At 43.4% G+C, this 18,785-nt stretch overlaps 1 long non-coding RNA gene across 1 annotated transcript; it reads right to left on the bottom strand.

The window, feature by feature from the left end:
- Positions 1 to 91: 91 nt before the first annotated feature.
- LOC124238020 (uncharacterized) lies at positions 92 to 17,709 on the bottom strand. The gene is made up of 6 exons (XR_006888214.1): positions 17,575 to 17,709; positions 5,277 to 5,359; positions 4,437 to 4,601; positions 2,771 to 2,872; positions 1,840 to 1,979; positions 92 to 1,100 (listed from the first exon to the last, which is right to left on the bottom strand). It is a non-coding gene; the product is annotated as an uncharacterized LOC124238020 (long non-coding RNA).
- Positions 17,710 to 18,785: the final 1,076 nt, after the last annotated feature.

An 18,785-nucleotide genomic window follows, 5' to 3' on the forward strand; every position in this document is an offset into this window, starting at 1 on the left:
GGTAATTTATAACCAATCTAACTGCCTTTTCTTGATAAGCAAATTCAGTGTGTGTGTGTGTGTGTGTGTGCACACAGGAGTCAGAGTCAGCCTTTGTGTTTTAAATTAGACTTTCATTCCCTATTGAAAGGCATGAATTGACCTGAAATTTATAACCATCTTTATGATACAAAATAAGTGTAATTATTGTAATTCAAATTAGAAAACCAAGAACATGCTGCAATCTGGGCCACATGTTTCTATCCCCTGGTGACTGCGTTTCCCAAACCAAGATCCAGGACACGTGTTCTGGTAAAGAACTCCCTTTAAAAATGTTCTTAACTCTTACTTATATAATCATTCTTATAAGGGTATAAAAATTCAATCACATTTTATGCACACTTCCTAATTTTTAAAGAGAATAAAATTTTTGTAAATGAGGATTAGTCTAGAAGTTCCCAGCGTTGACGCCCATGCCATCTCCTCTTCTTTCCTCTGAGGGAGGCTTCTATCCATTGGCCTTGTTTGATCTGTCGATGGTCACTGCTTACTCCAGAAAACAATAAAAATTCTTTGCTCTTAACACTGGGATGACAAGCATTTAAGAATCTAAATTCACATGCAATCAAACTGGAAGTTGGGGATTGGATCACTTAAAATATCCCCTTCGTTCCGAACTACAGTAGTATGCTCCCGAGAGTAAGAGGAAAAATCACAGTACATAATCTTTCCCCCATGGAAAAGATACAAACTAGCCTTTCCCAAAACCAGATTAAAATCGGTCTAGTGAAAATAAGGTGAGTCCAAGCCACATCTTTTGTGCAGCAAGTTTTCTAAGTGAGTAAAGGTTTAAGGAGGCAGTTCCCGGGTGGGACCTGAGGCTGTTGAGAAGGGCGTCACTGGCCAGGGGATCCCCGAGACATAAGCATCCAGTTGAGAACAATGTGAGCCTGAACGGGATGTGCCTTGTGAGCTCCCTCTGCACCTTCATCTGGGATGCTCGTGTAGGAAAGATCCTGCGAAACCAGCTAGCAAGGACCAGAAAGAGACAAACATCAACAACCACAGGGAGGTTTCAGGAACTCTCGAGAAACAAAATTCGAAGGCAGTTCTCCACGGTTCTAGAAAGAAAAACAGAAAATATGCATCTGAACTTTCACCTTGAGAAGTTGTGTGACTTCTTAAATTTTTGTAGCTTGTCCGTGTCTATTACTTATTAATCTGCTTTTCTGATAGTAAATAAGAGCAAATCCCTTAAAAAAAATCCTGCTTCTTCTTGTTTGTAGGACAATAGGAAAGAGAATTTGGGGAGACCACATCTAGCTTGGTATCCCAGTTTGGGGATGAAGAATTCTGAGGATAAGAGAGGAAAGGAGGAGAGTAAATCCTTAGAGTTTGAGGAAAGGTGCTAAGGAGGGGACTTCCGGCTGAGGACGTGGGAGGAGAAGGAGCCGGGAGTTTAAGACCTTTTCTCACACAGGGCTCTCCTCAGGAGCCCTCTGGAGCTCACTTTCCAAGCTCTCTGACTCCACAAATGCAACAGTGCCAACACGGCCTACATGAGAACAGGTTTTCTATGAGCAATTTGGTTATGAGGTCTTTCAATCGTATCTTCCAATCCACCTCCCTTGTCCCATTACAATCCCATTAAGAGCCAAGCCTGCCCCATTCCTTTCCTACACAGCTCTGTATCGTCTCTGACTATGGCACCCACACCCTTTTCATAAATAGAGTAGCAGTACTTCTCATGCCGCCCTTCAGCTCAACGCCATTCCCAAAAGTAGTGGACAAAGGAATGGGCCCAAAGGACAAAGGAATGGAATGAGGGCAAGATGGGTTTGGAGAGCAAGTGTTTGGTACCTGTTTTCAAAAGGAACTTCTCTCTCAGAACTGAAAGTGACTTCTCAAGAGTTGGAGACCCAGCTCTGCTCAGACAGAGAGCTCCCGCTTGGGTCTCTAATTACACCCAAGGCCCGGGTCTCAGCTCCAAATCCTTTCACCTTAGAGGATGGAGTTGTCTTCAGTAGAGAGTCATTGTCAAGGATAGAAGATTTTTCTCTTTTTTTATCCCAATATTTTATTATGAAATTTTTCAAACATACAACAAACAGAAAAATTTTAGCGTGAACACCCGTATACTCACCACCTGGATTATACTGGTACTATATTACTGTACTGGCTTTGTTGCATTTCTAGCCATCAATAAACCCACTGTTTTATGCATTTCAAAGTACAGACATCAAAACACTTCTTCCTAAATACTTCGGCATGTATATCAGTAGCTAAAATGTAATAATTGTTTACAGATTTTAATGTAAAATTTATGTATGATAAAATTTACAAATCTTAAGTGTATATCTGCTGAGTATTCTTTAATCTGCTGTTTTCACAAACGTACACATCTGTGCGATGCTAACTGCTGTTAAGGTGTAGTATTCTGTATTAAGCTCTGTCCCTCATTGCCATTGTCCCAGAGGGTTCTTTCACGCCCTTCCCGGTCACTCTCAACCCTCCAAGCCCCCCTAGGGTCATCAGGTCTACTGATGTTTCTTCTTAGACAAGAGTATTTCTCATGCTTGCTAAAGAGTCATGCAAATAATGGTTTTAGTGATGAACCTTTGCCGTCAGTCAAACTTCAGGGACATTTGGCTTCAACACAAGAAAAATTTACCATTTATGAATGACTGATTATTGTAGATAAATGAGTAAAAGGAGGATCAGTCTATTGCATAAGTCATCCTTACCTCCTGCCCATTGATAACAGATAGCCTGGCTAAGAAATAAAGTATACCTGGTCTCAGCTTGATAAATCAGCAGTTTCATTTGTCTCACGATGGAGGGTCAAATGAGAAGATCTTCAGTTTCTGAATATGGTCCCCATGTGATTTCTGGTCTGAGAATACAGGACAAAAGAGAACAGCTTTTGATATTACCAATGAGCTCTTTCGGTCCCAGTCACTCATACTCATTTATTAATAATATTACGGGGTCCTAGAAAAAATGTAAATACAAGAACTCATCTTGCCAAATGATTAACCACTCCTGGGCGGAAGTTAAGAACCACGAAAGGCACATTTCTTCTTCCAGGCTGGGTAGGAAGTTACTGTTGCCCTGTGCTCGGTAGTGGTACCCTAGTGGCTTATGAGAGCGAATTCTACTCCTGAAGTATCAACTGCGGATAGGAGGTAGCTCTCTGGCACGTTGTTTTTCACATTAAATGGAAAGTTTCTGACTCCTGTGCCATCTTTCCATCCACGGTGTGGTCTTTTCTCTGATGTTCGTTGGTTTTGTTTTCTGATAGCTGATATCATTCCTCCTCTTTATCCTATTGAGTCACTTTTCTTTTACTGTCTCTTTACCAAGTCCTTCCACAACCCCCCCTGCCCCATGCTTCCTTTCCCTCACATCATTGCGTGTTTTATTCCCATGGTGGAACTGGCTGCTGCTTCATATAAATTCCCACTCCTCCCATTCTCCCCGTCTCTCTCCAGTCACCCCCATTCACCTGTTATCCTTTTTGTTTCTCTTTCCTGCTGCTTAATGACTTCTCCTGCTGATGAGCTGTGCTCAACATCCTGAGCAGCCTGAAGCACCTGCGAGCCCCTCCCTGGGCGCACTGCTCGCCACGTGCTCCAGCGCAGACGGGGGCCGGGCTCCAGGTGTGCGCACTGCAGGGGGGCTCTGTCATGACGTGCACATCTCAAACGTTCCATCAGTTTTTTGGTTAATGAACCTCTGTGCTTCCCATTTTTATTTCGTTTCTTTTTTTAAGTGGAAGTTTGATACTTTGGAAAATATTTTTCTGTTGGAGACATTTTCAGTGCTTTTTGGAAGCAGAAGCAAACCCAGTGTTTGTTCACGTTACACACCAGAATCAAGTTTTTTTGTTATGACTAACAGTTGGGAGGGTGGAATAATACGAATCACTGATGTTTGTCTAGCACTGTCCTTGTCAATGCGTTCTCAGGCATCAATCGTCCCATTTGAGTCTAAGAGCAACCCTAGCCATTATTCTCATGTTTCTCACTTTAAGTCAAAAACATCTGCGGGCGTTACTGAGGGAGTGCCTCAGAACAACTGTATGTCAGCTAGATGGCAGCTGAGCCGGAGAACACCTCCATAACACGGCTAATGCGAAATTTCCCTTGCTCTTTCCCCACTGGGTTTTCCTCCCCTGGATCAGCAGTTAGAATACAAAGTTTCTAGGAGGCTGGTATCTTTCTTAAACACCCTGAGGTGGTCAGGAAGTTGTTCCTACAATAATTCATGAGACGCCCATACATTGTGTGCTGGGACATTTAGACACATCAATGCCGTCATGAATATACAGGCAATCCACTCTTGACCCTGAAGATGTGCACCTAGAAAAATTGTATGTAGATCAAATTACCGCACGTGAAACCACACTGTAAAACACACCAGGGTAATATGCTATTTAAAGAAATACTGAAGTTTACCTTTGTAAAGAATTCTTTCATGATGCAAATAATCCACATTTTATTTGTAAATTTAGGACTTTAGGCATGAGTTTGTGTGAAGTGAAGGACACATCAATTTTAATGGACTTAAGTAGATGGAGGTCCGAGACACACTTTTCTGAACCACCCAGGGGACGCCAGCAGCTGTTCAGTGAAACAAAGGGACAAATTAGTCCCTCTGGAACAATGGAACTCTGCCATTATTCTTAATATGAGTTGATATGACTATAGGAGGTCTTTTCCCCTCTCCCATAGTGGTTTTCCCTTTCCCAGTAATTGTTTCCTCAGAGTAAACTTGAGCTTTATATTTGTGAAAAGTGCAAGGCATTCTTTTCTAACAAACCACACGAGCATCAGATACCCTTGAACTAAGTATACAAGCGTACACAAGTGCTCTCTTGCATTTCCTGAGATGAGGTTCAAAATGTTACCTCTAGTCTCTGAACGCTCCTTAAGCAGGCTTTGCAGTTCTTAACTTACGACCTTGGAATCAACTCTAAATTCCCTCAATTCTTTGCTCCCATTTTCAGTTCATGGACAAACAACCACAATGCCCTTGGATTATTTACGTACTCTCTGTTTTCATCCCCTATGCCACATTCCACTTTCAGTAAATAATTTTCTATCTAAATAATAAATAATCACCATCCTTGCTCAGAAAGGTATTTCTAAAACGCTCACTGCTGAGGAAAGTTACACAGGGTTGTCCCCTCTCCAGTGCAGGCGAATGTCCTTCCCAAGGAGCCAACCTCAAGAACTTTAGAGCTATGAGAACTTTAGAGCTACCGTCCTTGAGGAAGTGAGGAACCCACTCATTACCCATAGCTGTGCGCAGAAACGACTGCGGAGAGAGTAAATTTGTCACGGCTGCCAGGATCCTTTGGAGCGATGCTCTCTGATTCCTGTGGAAAATAGATCAAGACAGAGACCTTGAGTGCCCAGATATGAGGAGAGTTTGCTGACTTCATAGAGTTCTAGACCAAGCCTGGAGAGTTCAGTATTGCCTTCGTCCATGCCCGGGATGGACTTCCATGGGGATTTTATAAGTTCCCAACTTGGGGTAACTTCACAAGTTTGCCCCCAATGTCTCCCCTACAAAATGAAACCACGTGGAAGAAGATACGGAAATTATACTAAGAGAGACAAAATTAGTGAACTTGATGCTACAATTGTTGCAATTTATTTATTTATTTTTGAGGAAGATTAGCCCTGAACTAACATCTGCTGCCAATCCTCCTATTTTTGCTGAGGAAGACTGGCCCTGAGCTAACATCTTCCTCCATTTTATATGTGGGATGCGTGCCACAGTGTGGCTTGACAGTGATGCTTAGGTCCACGCCAGGGATCTGAACTGGCGAGCCCCGGGCCACTGAGGCAGAGTGTGGGAACTTAACCACTATGCCACAGGGCAGGCCCCCAATTCCTGCAATTTTTACCTTTTTTCCTAGGACATCTCTCCTCCTCTCTTATTCTGTGACCTCAACCCATCCTTTGGTATTGTAGTTAGACCATGGCCAAAATCCTTCACTCCCCATGCCACACTTCTAAAATCCTGAATTTTAGATTTGATCAAATGTATCGGAAAAGACAAATATTCTTCACCTTTCCCACGGACAGCTGTCTTTGGGAGGGGTGTTGTTTCTACTTGTGTTAGAGATCTTTAGACATGTTTGCTTTAACAGAAAGATTGTAACTCAGTTAGCTGGGAAAGAAAAGGAAAAAAGGATTGCAGCATGCAGATGCTGTTCTTAAGGTAGCGTCGGCCCCCGGCAGCGGGCTGGGGGCGGGGAGCACGCAAGGCTTGAAGGGCCGCTGACGCACCTGCGTTGATCGCTAAATTCCTTTACTGTTCAACTTCCATCTGATTAATATTAATGCTCAAATTATATCTCCACAATTTTCAATATAGAAACTTAGAGGCTACCACAATGTTACTTCAGGAGAACGAGTTATAAGCCATTTTTTTCTTTATTTTTCTCTATTTTTTAAATGTTCCACAAGTAGCATATGCTACCTATATAACTATATATATAATTATACTTATATTTATTTATATTTATATAAAATACTTATATTTATATAGAAATATAGGTAGCATATGCTACCTATATAATTATTTTTTAAAAATTAAAACCTGTGAGAGGAAAAGCAGTAGATCTATATTGCATATCAAAATCTAAATTTCCTCCTTGTCGCATCTCATCATATACACTTCTCTTTAAGTATCATTATTGGATTTCTGCCTCAACAAAGCATTTTCTGCCCCCTGCCTTCCACACCTTCCCCACTCCTTAATATATAACACGCTTATTCTGAACTCCTTTAAGCCACCTGCATTTCTCAGCTGAATCTCAAAATTCACCTTCTTCAAACAATCTTTCTTTATCAGCCCCATCTCAACTCAAAATTCACTTTGCCAAACTTCTGTACTCTGTGCTTACACGTATTTACCCATATGTTGCTTAATAAAATATGAAAATGTTATGAAAGTATAATGCACAAACCAACAAGTGCATGAATCCTAAGTGTACACTAAGAAGACTCTTTACGAAGTGAAATCCAGATCAGGGAACAGAACACCATTAGCAGCCCAGAAGCTCTCATCGTGCCCCATCCAGTTACTTCCACCTCACCTCCACCAAGAGGAGCCACCATCCTGAATTTTCACACCATAGATTATTTTCACTTGTACAGTGTATACTCTTTTATGTCTTGCTTCTTTCATCCAACATTATAATTTTAAGATTACTCCATGTTGTTCCATATAGCAATACTTTGTTCATTTTCATTGCTATATAGTATTTCATTGAACAATTATTCCTATCTGTTTGAATTTTGATGGACATTTGGTTTACTCCCAGTTTGGAGCTATTATGAATAGTGCTGATGGAAGTACTCTCATACATGCCTTTTGCAGAACATAAGAGCATTTTACTCAGGTATTTCTAGGAGTCAAATTGCTGGATTGTATATGTACATAGGCTCAGCTTTAATAGATAATTCCAAATAATTTTCCAAACATACTATGTTGCTTTCAAACTGTCTCAAGCTGGAGCTCCCCGCTGGTCAGTCCTGATTAGGCAGTCAGTGTTGACACCCAGCCTGGTGGATGGCCATGTCACGCCTGACTCCAGTGCTCAGCCTGTGGGTAGTAGCCACCCACTCCTGTCTCTGTGAGTGTGTGTGGGAGTTTCTTCAGGGTGCCTGACTCCCACATCTGAAGGGCTACAAAGCTTACTTCATCTCATCAACCCCGGCTAGTGAAAAGGCGAGTCGTTTTTGTCCTTGTGATGTACTCATAACCAGCCATAAACCCACTGAGAGCAAGAACTTTACACTATTGAAGTTTTCAGAAGTTCTCCTCAACTCATCCACGCCACTTTCCATCTCCCTTAAAGAATCCAGCTTCAGACAGTGATAATATGACACTGACACCCAACTCAGGACTTCTGCCTCGGGCCTCGGGGCTTCCCTTCCCAGCAGCTCGTTTCCCTAGTTCCTGCCATAGCAGCAACATGGCGGCTCCCCCCTCTCTGCTTCTCCAGGAGAAGGAGAGACAACAAGTGTGGATACGGATACTGTATTTGTTAACCGTTTTACACTGAGGGGCTTCTCCATCTTTTTTGGATTCATAAGTTCTATTGACACTAATAGCCATCAGATGTTTTTATGGAGGACGCAAGTCTCTATATTTTGTAAGGAAAAGCTAATAAAATGCATTTTTTCTTTCCTTCATTTTAAGCTTTAAACAAAGTGGACTAGAAAGTTCCGTTTGATGAAATGACACCATATAATGTGGTTACAGTAGATGCACGTAACGTACGTTTACCCTCCTCGCACCCTTCATCTGCCTCATGTAATGAGCATCTTACTGTTGAACTGCTCACCAGTGACCTTCACAGCAGGGGAGCCACTTCCCTCATCCGCATCAGGGCCAGCATGGCTCAGAGCTTGCACATCCTATTCTGGTGAAGGAATTCTTATTTACGAAACAAATAGGAAATTTCTCTCCAAAGTCGTACATTTCCGAAAGATTACACGGTATTTAAAGAATAAACCAATTTGCTGTCCTAATACTTTCCTGACTAGAACATGCTGGAATGTGGAATTCATTCAGGTGGGAGGTAGGGCAGCCTTATGGAATTGACACTCTGCTGGACACTGGTCTTGTGACTTCGGACAAGCGCCTTAGCCCCTCGGCATCTCAGTTTCCTCTCAGCGCACAAATGGAATGCTATTTGTCCTACTCTACTTCACACAATGTTAGAAGAAATACAAACAGTTCTGTAATAAACATTTCATGCACATCTGTTTGTATAATAACTATTTATTGAGCCCTAATATGGAGCAGATATTGTTCTAGGTACTAGGGACACTGCAGTAAACAAAACAAACCCAAGTCCTACCTTTACGCACTTCCACTCCACAGATACGCAAATACATACAATGTGCACTACTGAGAAACACCAGGGTGAAAAAAATTAAGTGGAGGAAGGGGATAGAGACTAGAAGAGCTAGGAAGACCTCAGTGAGAAGTTGACATTCAAGTGAAAACTGGAAGGAAATAAAGAAGGAACCGTGGCGACACCTTGAGGAAGAGCATTCCAGGCAGCCTTCCAGTGTAAAGGCCCTGAGGTGCAATGTGCCTGGTGTGTTCCAGGAAAAAGGAGGCCAGCGTGGCTGAAGCAGACTGAGTGAGAGGAAGAACGGTAGCCAATAGCTTCAGAGAGGCAAGCAGGAGCGAGCCCAGAGGGCCGTGTCTCCACGAGCGCAGTGCGAGAGCATCTTCAGGGCCTGCGCCTCAGGAGTTGTATCGCTGGGTTGTAAGACGTGAGCATCACAATCCTGCTAGTTATTGCCAAGTTGCTCCTAAGTGTACACTTTTACACTTTCATGAGCTTTTATTTGAATTCCTGTTGTTCTACAGCCTTCCAATTCTTGGTATTTTCAGCCTTAGATTTTGGCCATCTGTCAGACATGAAATGCTAGGTATCATAGTCTCAGTGGGTATTTCCTTAACTACTGGTGGGTTTGAAGCTCTTTTGCTCAGTGTATTGGTCACTCCAGTTCTCCCCTTTTATAATCTGTTCATATTCTGATTGTTTACTAAGCCGTTGTTGGTTTCCTGTGGTCGTGGGCTGCGTCACACGTTCTGACGCTGAGCCCCTGTCAGTTGCACACGCCGCTGCTGTGTCCCCGTGCCTGTGGCTTCTCTACTCTGCTGGGCTCAGTGGTGCTCACTGAGGCCTAGAGGCTCTAAATTTTAATATGTTCAAATTGTTAATCTTTTCCTGTGTGGTTTATGCTTTTTGTCTTGTTAAGAAATTATTTCCTATACACAAGATATTTCCTACCTCTACGGTTTCTTTTAATGATCTAAGATTTTAGGTCTTATGTTTAGGAATTGTATTTCCCTGGAATGGAGTAAGGTAAAGAATTTTTTTTGCTACACGTGACTAACCAACTGTCCCAGTTCCACTTTCTTGGGGTTTTTTTTTTTTTGGTAAGGAAGATTGGCCCTGAGCTAACATCTGTGCCAATCTTGCTCTACTTTGTATGTGGGATGGTGCCACAGTATGCCTTGATGAGTGGTGTGTAGGTCCATGCCAGGGATCCGAACCCACAAACCCCGGCTCTCAAAGCAATGCATGTAAACTTAACCACTCAGCTAGAGGCTGGCCCCTCCTACTTTCTCTTTAGAAACGGCAGTTTTCTAGTTTATTGACTTTCCATATATGTAGGTACCTCTCTGGCTTCTTTAACCCCTCCCATTGGTCAAGCTTTCCTTCCCCACAACAGTACCACATTATCTTAGTTGCTACAGCTTTACAATAAACCTTGAGATATTTATTTGGGAAAATGGCCAACTGCTCTCACCTTATTCTTCTTCAAAATGGTCTTGGCTATTCTTGACCTTTTGCTCTTCCATACAAGCCTTTAAATCATCTTGCCAAGTTCCACGGGAGAGCCTCTCGGAGATGTCATTAGGTTGCATTGCATTCAGAGTATTCACATATTTATGAGACTGAGTTACTTATTACAAGCGCAGCATACCTTTTTGTTTTCTTAGGGTTTTTTTTTTAATGTCATTCATTAAGGTTCATAACTTTTGCCGTATACTTTGCACACATCTTTTGTTAGATTTATTCTTCAGAGCCATTTTTGCTGTTGATTATAAATGGTGCTTCTTTTTGTATTTTTGTATTTTGTCACTGTTTGTTCCTGGTGAATAAGAAATGCAACTTTTTTCATTGGTCTAATATCCAGTAAGCCTGCTAAACTCTCTTATTAATTCTAATAATTTTACTAAGATGCTGTTGGGTTTTCTATGTAGAAAATTGTATCACTTGAGAATAAGAACACCTTTATTTCTTCCTTTGTGGTTCATGTACATTCTGTTTCTTCGTCTCATTCTAATCCATTGACTGGGCCCTCAGAACAATCTTGAAGTGGAGATAGAGGATCTTTTGTTTCCTTGTTAATTTTTTTCCTTTTTTTTTTTTCTGAGGAAGATTAGCCCTGAGCTAACTGCTGCCAATCCTCCTCCTTTTGCTGAGGAAGACTGGCCCTGAGCTAATATCTGTGCCCATCTTCCTCTACTTTATACGCGGGATGCCTACCACAGCATGGCGTGCCAAGGGGTGCCATGTCCCCACCCGGGATCCAAACTGGTGAGCCCCAGGCCACCAAAATGGAACATGTGAACTTAACCACTGAGCCAGTGGGCTGGCCCCAGTATTTGCTTATATTTAACCTCATGTTTTCCAATTCCTCTGTTCATTAGTCCTCCCTATGCCTCTGTTTGTTCTTCTAGAATCAATGTAATTTTTCAGAGAGTACATTCTTCGTGAGTTCATTCAGTGATTGCCTCACAGACTTTTTCACCACAAAGCGACTATCACATTGTCTCTCTTGAATGACAGGTTGACAGGTGCTTTCTCAGCACTCAGCTCCCGTGTCTGCTGTGGAGGGTTCTGCTGTTAATCTAACTGCTGTCCTTTGAAACAACCCGTCTTTGCTCCCGCTGTTCCTGTGATCTTTCCATTTGTCTTTTACGTTCTGCAGACGCACAGTAATGTGTCCACACATGGACTCGGTGCTATTTATCTGCTTGGGGTTTGTAGTGGTTCCTGATTCTGATTGTCCAGTTTGTCTGTCAGTTCTGCAAAATATCAGTCAGTATCTCTTTGAGTTTTCATTCTCCTCCCTTCTGTTTTCTCCACCTGACATTCCAGTTAGAGACTTTGTTACCTCCTTTTGCCTGGAGACAGGGTTTTTTAGTCTACTCTTTTGCTGAAGTGTGATCCTTCTGTAATCCTGGCTGTGTGAAAGGGCCTCAGTGTCAACTCCTCATTTCAGGTGGGCCCCAGGCTGTGCCTCCGTCTCCCTGCCTACCCCTCTCTGCGTCCACCTGTCGGAGCACACGCGCTCACTGACTGGCAGCGGCGCCTCCTCTGGGAGCAGCTGCAGCCCCCACCACTTCCCGCTCTATCTCTGGCTGTGCCCAGGGCTCCCCTCACATTCCCGAGACCTCGGGAGCACGTCTGAGAAGAGATCTCTTGCATTTTATCCATCTTGTCTAGGTGTTTTGTAGTTGAAACATACACATGCAAAATCTAGATTACTGCATCACCAAAAACAAAACTCTAGCTTGTTTTTTGCTTTTCGTGTTTTTTTTGTGAGGAAGGTTCTCCCTGAGCTAACATCTTCTTCTGTTAGTATGTGGGATGCTGCCACAGCGTGGCTTGATGAGCAGAGTGTAGGCCCAGGCCCAGGATCTGAACCTGCAAACCCCAGGCCACCCAAGCACAGCACACAGTCTTAACCACTATGTCACCGGGCTGGCCCCTAATTTTTTCATTATAATTTTAAAATTCCTCAGCCCTTTCAATTGCCTTGGTCACATGATTAAATAACAAAACTGTCATGATTCCAAAGCACTTCTCAGGCATTACAAAATGTTACAGAACTTGTTCGCCCTACTGTCAGCTAAGGATTTATTTCCCAAGTCCTTCTCCCATCAACCAAGGGAGAAAAAACAGATGCATTAGCAGGCATAGGGTGAAGTGTGAGCCCTGTCGGTTTACACTCTGCTCCTTCTCTTACCCAGTTGCTGACATTTCCCTGAAGGTTTAAATGATGTTCATTTTGTCAAATAATTTCACTAACATTTCTGAGCGCCCAAGTTCACTGTGCTCAGTTTGCCGGGGAAGCACCCATCTCAAAGTGTGAAAGGCATCAAATTCCTGAGAAAAGACACTGGTTGCTCTAAGGAGCTTGGAAAGAGTACAACTCCCTGAGCCTTCACCGTGTTGACACTTCCCTTTCTCGTGTGTGAATGGGCAGTCTGGCTGGCACGAGGAGCCTCTCCCTCAGGCTCTTGGGAGCACCCACCGCCCCATCCTGGGAGACCGCGGGATGCGCCCTGCTGCGTTCTCACCCGCGGCTGCAGGTGTCCTCAGGGTGTCAAACCACTTTCCGAACAGACTCACTCACTCTTCCACCTGGAAGGCAGCTGGCGGGGAGGCCAGACCTCCCCCTGTGCAGGTGATCACCCTGATAGCGGGGCTTCACTGTGAAGGACGGAGGGTCAGCAGAATCGCCACAGAAAACCCTCGGTTTGCCCAACAACAGTTAAAATTTTGCAAAAAAATCACCAGAACATACTGATCATTTGAGAAAGAGGTGATTAAAACAAAATATTTAAGCAACTTTTCACATGGATAATTCCAAAAAAAAAAGTTTTAGCCAATGTCTAGAGCAGCGCTTCTCAAAATTTACTGAGCACAGAAATCACCCAGGGTTCTTGTTCAAATGAACATTCTGCCTCCGTAGATGGGTTGGGGGAGGGGCAGCTGAGATTTTATCTACAGACTCGTGAGCGAGCCGCACTTTGAGAGACAAGGCCCTAAAGTACTGAGGCCAATGGCACTGTCCACTAGCCACCAGCCGCAGGTACTGACTGAGCGCTTGAAATGCGGCTAATCCAAATCCAGATGCGGTATAACTATACACACACGCTGAATTCTGATGGCTTAGTAAGCAAAAAGTATACAAAGTGTCAGTAATTTTTTATTTTGATTACATATTGAAATAATATTTTGGACCTATTGAGTGAACTAAAATATATTATTAAAACTAATCTCACCTTTTCTTTTTTACTTTATTTAATATGACTACTAGAAAATTCTGAATGTCACATGTGGCTCACGTTTGTGGCTCACACCATTTCTGTATTTGTTTCCTGTTGCTGCTTTAACAAATTATCACAAATTTAGCATCTTAAAACAGAACGGCGGCGCCAGCGGGCAGTTCTGGAGGCCGCGGTCCTGGGCGCGGAGCAGCCTAGGCCCGAGGAAGGGTTCACGTCCTCGCCTTTTCCAGCTTCGAAGGCCACATGCACTCTTGGCTGATGGCCCCTTCTTCAGAGCCAGCGGCACGGCACCTTCAAATATCTTTCTCCATGTCCCTCCCTTCTCCCCGCCACCCCACACACAGCTTCTGCTTCTGTGGTCGCATCGCTTCTCATTTCTGGTTCCCCTACCTCCTGGGTGTAAGGACCCTCGTGATGACATTGGGCCCACCTAGATAATCCAGGATAATCTCCCATCAAGAGATCCTTAACTTTATCGTCTCTGCAAAGTTCCTTTTGCCACATAAAATGACCCATTGACACGCTCCAGGGATAAGGACGCACAGCATCTTGTGGGTGGCGGGGGTGGGGAGACATCATTTAGTCTACCACATTTCCATGGACAGCACTGACTCACACAATTCATCAGTTTTACATTAAATGATAGCCAATTATGTGCCTTTATCACTAGACAAATGGAGTCAGGAATATAAAATAAAGCATTTTATTATTTCGGTATCACAATGCTAAACATTAGTTTAACACACCTAAATTTGCTTTTAAGTAGAGTACTTCTGATTTCAGCATAAATTCAGTGTCATCTAAGCAGGTATTGTGGTTGTAAATATTGGCAAAAAATCCAGATTCCTGGATTCTCCTTGTAATTCAAGCTATTTTCTTGGCCCTCAGTTAATTCCCTGTTAACTGACACTTAAGGAGTAATGAATATAAAGAATTAATGAATGTAAAGGATAAAGTCTGGGTCGATGAGTTAAAATCCAGTTATAGCATAATATGTCTGAAAGACTTAGAGTACCTTTGGGGCCTGATTCACCTGGTAAATTATTCATAACTGTATCAGCAAGCATGGGGGCCGGGGCACTGCGACATGCAGAGCATCACGGGAAGACTCTGATGTGTGTGGACCCTAGGAGCTCCCATCATGCAGGGAAATGGACAAAAGCGCCAATGGCAGACATTCCGAAGAGGAAACGAAACACGTCAGCTGCATAGTGGTGATCACAAGGATGGCAGAGGAAGGAAGAGGCGCGGCCTGGTGAGGTCCTCGCAGCCCAACACGATCAGGGAAAGCTCCCTGGAAGAAGGAAAACATGACCCGGGTCTTTGCGAATAGACACAAATCCGGATCCCTTAAGTGTTGGTTCCAAACAATTATTGCTCTTCTATTTTGTTTGAGGCACATTTTTAAATACTAGGATTGATCACTTCGAGTTTTTCCCTTTTTTTCCCCCCTCATTTCTTAAACATTAATCTTGGAGGTTAGATCAATGGAGGAAATGAAGGACACAGAAAATGAGGGCAAGAGAAAAAAAGGAGAAATGGAAATTATTGCAGTTTTTCTCCCACACACAACACAATTAACACGTGCTTAGATTTGAGGAATACAACCATAAACTAGCTTCTCAAAATCACAGAAACTGGCTGATGTTCAGTATATTGAAGGCACATAGTCTAACTTGCCATACATTTCAAAACATTTAAGATTCTGCTGTTGTCTAAAAACACACCACTCTTGCAACAAATTCCCATATTCATAAATTTTGCATAGATCCAAATTACCCTCCTATCTATGTGCTCATCCATCCATCTATAAATAGCAGCTTTATCCCAAGGGCTGTATCAGGATTCCCATCTGAGGACCTGGGCCTCCAAGGGCCCATTTTGTCACGCTTACCCTTTCCTCTAATTGCAACTGGAAATCCTGGACATTGTAGATGCGAACATCAGAGGACACAAAAAGTGGAGTAAAGAAGGCAGAATGCTGGGGTCCTCGGGACCCACTCAACAACAGTGCTGAGTTTCTTGGGGTTTCTTTTTGCTTCATATGTCCCAGTCTGGGAGCTGAAGAAGCCAGCAACCCGGAAACACCAACAGGTGAGGCAAATAAGAAAGCCCTCACCAAAGGCTTGCTCTCTCAGCCAAAGGGACAGCAAGAGAAGCCTAGTGAGGCAGGAAGCTTTCGGATGACAGCTCTACTCCAGCTGGACACTACTGAAAACACTGTGACCCCAGGCCCACCCTCCCAGCACAGACTGAGGGCGGAGCCCGGACGGCACCCTCTCAAGGCTGTACCAGGAGCCCTGTACGCTGAGCCCAGTGCAGAAGAGGAGGCCCAGGCAGGTGCTGGGCTTCTGTCCCTGCTCGCGAGCTACGGTGATGAAGACTGTGGAACTGGCAGAGGGACAGACACGTAACTCAGTGAATATGAATCGACAATTCCCGCAAAACGAAAGGTTTAACTTTAACAAAATTATCGTGCTCCGACCAACTTACTCAGATAGTGTTTATTTATTCTTTCCTTCTTATGAAAAACATTACTGAGGAGCTGAGGCGTTTTCTCCCTATATACAATCTTCACACGTTGAGAAATCATTGTTTTATATATGTAAATTAAAACTGAATTGTGGGTCATATTTATGTAACACTTAGCCTTATGTTTTCAAATATTTTGAGTATGATTTGTGAAGTCGAAATCCAGACGCAAAGCCAAAATTCAGTCAACGGTCTAGATAGTTTTAATTAGACTAGATTATCTAGATAATTTTGCAATACGACCAAATAAGAACAATTTGTAAGTTCAGAAATAAGGGTTTTATTTATTTGTAGTTGTTTTCCGAAAAGTAATCACAGACTAGCTTAAGTGAGACCCTGAGTCTGAATTATCTGTGTCAACAAATAATAAGATTGAGATGGTCAGGGCTACATTTGAAAGTATACGTATAAGATATATGGCACACTCTTTTATTTTCTTTTAAGAAAAAAAGCATACTCTCAAAACTCAGCCATTATTCTTAACTCTTGGGAACTTTAATCCAAGACTCCCTAAATGCAAATTAGCATTAATTGCTGGTAATCGTTCTTCTCTGATACAGGGGCCTATATTCAGTTTTAATCAGTAAGCACGCCATCCAACTGGTTAACTTAGTTTTTACTTTTAACACAATATTTCATGGATATGTAAATAGTTAATTCATTTAAAAGTTGTGCATCCTTCAGCAACATTTCTACAACCGTGTAACTTTTGACCTTCATTTATAGATATTACTAATACCAGACAAGTGTGCAGTCGGATTAAAAACACACTTACAGGAGCCAGCACTTACCCTCCAGCAACCCCTTAACTGAATCGCTGTGCAGGTTTTCCGGGAGTGTGGTGACTTTCTCAAGGTCACCGGGCAATGAAACTCAGCCAGACTCTAACCCACATATCGCAGCCCCCAGCCAAGCAAATTTTCCGTCACCAAACTGACATCTTGCAGGTGAATATTTCAAACCCATAAAGTAGATCCATTGATTGAATAACGCTTTCATTAGGAATTGATACTCCTCTGGCAATACCTTCTCAAAAGATGAATTTTTTTTTTTTTTGAGGAAGACTGGCCCTGAGCTCACATCTGTGCCCATCTTCCTCTACTTTATATGTGGGACGCCTGTCACAGCATGGCTTGCCAAGCAGTGCATAGGTCCATGGCTGGGATCTGAACTGGTGAACCCCAGGCTGCCAAAGTGGAGCATGTAAACCTAACTGCTATGCCACCAGGCCAGCCCCAAAAGATGAATGTTCTTAAAAGCACTGCTCCAGTATTGAGGAGCACAACATTAGGGGAACATTACGGACGTTCATCTGAGAGGCGGGCTTCGCTGAATGAATGGTATACAGTTGCTTTGACTTCGCCTGGAAAAGGAGAGCTATCTTCGAACCCAAAGCTCAAGAGACCAGGGAAGATGCAGAGGAATGCATACCTGGAAATGGCCTGGTAACTCTCCAGACTGTGGGACGCTGCTGTGTAATGCAGTGTGATCTCCCAAAGGCCTGGTGCTCCTCGTCAGCCGCACTCAGAAATCAGCGTCTCCAAGGTGACCACCGCTTCCAGCTGCAGAGGCTTCTCCAGGGCAGGAACACAAGCGTCTGCCAGAAGGAGATTATGACGTTCGTTTTGTGCGTGTTTTAATCATTCCCCAGTTGTCCTCTCGCCCATTGGAGCACAGCTACGTCCTCATTACTTGCATTCTCAACGTGCCAATTACCTCTTTACTCCCCTGCTGAGTACCTCTTCTCTAAGGCGTCCCAATAATGCATAATCGCCCAGGTCCAGCCTGCAGATCAAACTCCAGTGTAATCTGCAAACCCAAGTAAATACAAAGCAGCTTGCACAGAATTCAGACCTCACCTGGTGACTAAGTTATCTGGTTCTAGCTTTCCCATTTTCCCATTTTCCACCTAATGTTCTCCCCACTGTCTCTTCACAACAAATACTTGCCACGTCATTTTGTTTTTTCAAGTGCTACTTCAGCTTCTCTTTAAAAACAGTCACAAAAATCTTTTATTATTTAGAAATCTAGGGGATGTGTCGCCTCCTTGTCCTTAACTTCTGAGTACCATGCTGGCGAGCAGACACCATGGCACTCTAGGTCTTAACTCTGCCCCTCCCGAGACACAAGCAGCCAGGTGCCGTTCCAGAAGGTAATGAGTCGAGCCAATTCTGTACCCTATGGAAAGGCTTTTAGTGCTTCTTAACATTATCTTTGTAAGAGGCTCAAATTTATGTTTGTAACAAAGTATTCCACAAATTCTTATTCAGTGACTAGAATAAAATGTGAGTATAGCAAGGCTAAAGAGCCACCACGTGTCTGAGAAGCTAAATCAGAAACATTACCAGAAGTTTTTCTAGCCTAACCCAAGTCGGAGGCCAGATGTCACGCCCTGCACCTGGCTGGAAAGGCGGGGTGACTGCAGGGCCCATAGGCGGGTCGGCCGGTGGGCCATCCAGGCCAGGCTTCCGGAGGGCCAGGCCTCCTCAAACGTGATCCCCTACAGACTTTAGGAGCCCAGGAACACCATTAAACATGTGGAAAATAGGGGAACTATGTTCTAGGGGAGAAGTTCTCCAAGTGTGGGCCCCGGACCAGCAGCATCAGCGTCACCTGGGAATTGGTTAGAATGTTGGAAACCC

Source organism: Equus quagga, chromosome 4 (genome assembly GCF_021613505.1).
Source record: "Equus quagga isolate Etosha38 chromosome 4, UCLA_HA_Equagga_1.0, whole genome shotgun sequence".
Lineage (NCBI taxonomy): Eukaryota > Metazoa > Chordata > Mammalia > Perissodactyla > Equidae > Equus > Equus quagga.